Genomic DNA, 1,360 nt, shown 5'->3' with positions numbered 1-1,360 from the left:
CTTATTAGTAATATAAGGTTTTAACAAGATGTCATTTTGCAATATTTCTTAAATACTAATGTCCTTTTTGTAAGAGAAAATGATTCACCACCAATACATTTATAAAACTCACCGTTTCCCCAAATAATCTTCCAGTTATTTTTGATAATCTCCTTTAAGTTGTAACTATCCACTATCATATCTACAAATTAAACTGACAAATTGTCAGTAGAGGTCAAATTCTTTGCTACTAAGGGCTTCTGTAGTAAAGATGCAAAATGTGTATCTATTTTACTAACCACTTCATTAGTAACTTCAGATAAAAATTCTCTTTTATACCCCCGCTGTTCAAACATAAGAGAAGTAAATTCAACTTCTTGTATACAATCTTCCTCTTTGTGTTAAGTTTAGAAGCTTTAATGTACTTCCCCACAGGATTATTTTTCCTTACAAAATTAAGGTGGGTACTCCTATAATGTTAATAACAATTAGAAAAAAAATATCCTGCCTGAAAACCTCATTATCAAAACAAATATTCACATGAACCAAATAAATTGTAACTTCTAAAAAATTAACTCTTAGTCCAACATCACTCAAAGTAAATTTAAAAAATTGGTACTATTATTCATCTGCTCAATAAATGTATTAAATTTTAAATTAGTCCCTTTAAAATAAAAAAATGTGTGTGTTACAAATAGTGTATGATAATGACAAGATCAATTTATGTTGTTCAGTTTTGAAACTCAATGCATAATGATGTTTTTTATTTTAACAATATTTATTACTGACAGATTCATGGAGTTCCTATGGGTTTTTCTGTGACCCCACACCTTTGCTAGTTTCATATTAGGATGGTGAGAAATGGACATTTTACCTTGTTTAATTTTTTGTTATTTTTAATAACAGATTTGTTGACAATCTATTTATTTTTTTATTTTTAAAGGAATGTAATACAATATAAGTTTATTATCATAGGGGTATTGCTGGAAAATGAAATAAATGTCTCAGCTATGTTTTACCCCTTAGGAGTTAGTAAAATAATGGAAGACACTACAATTTGGTTTTGTGCAGCAACACTAATCTATGTTTCAGTGCGGCTACTTAACTTGCTGATATGGAATACTACATTGCACTGTTCCATGGAATGTACTTCAATGGCAGGTAAAACTTTGTATTGTATAATTTGGCTTTGCCTGAACAAACAGATATCAATAAGGTGGAGATAAAAAGAGTCACACAAATCTTTTTGGAATACATAAAATGTGCTAATACTTGGAAGAAATTGGCAAAGCCATATAGAAAAAAATATTAAAATGGTTATAAAGGGAAGAAAGGTCCCTTGCAGCTGACTTTAGGCTTACCATCAGTAAAGAAAGATATA

The sequence above is a fragment of the Protopterus annectens genome, chromosome 10.part0 (genome assembly GCF_019279795.1).
Source record: "Protopterus annectens isolate FY-2018-M chromosome 10.part0, PAN1.0, whole genome shotgun sequence".
NCBI lineage: Eukaryota > Metazoa > Chordata > Ceratodontiformes > Protopteridae > Protopterus > Protopterus annectens.
The sequence above is the reverse complement of the archived record's forward strand: the minus strand, read 5'-3'. Positions refer to the sequence as shown.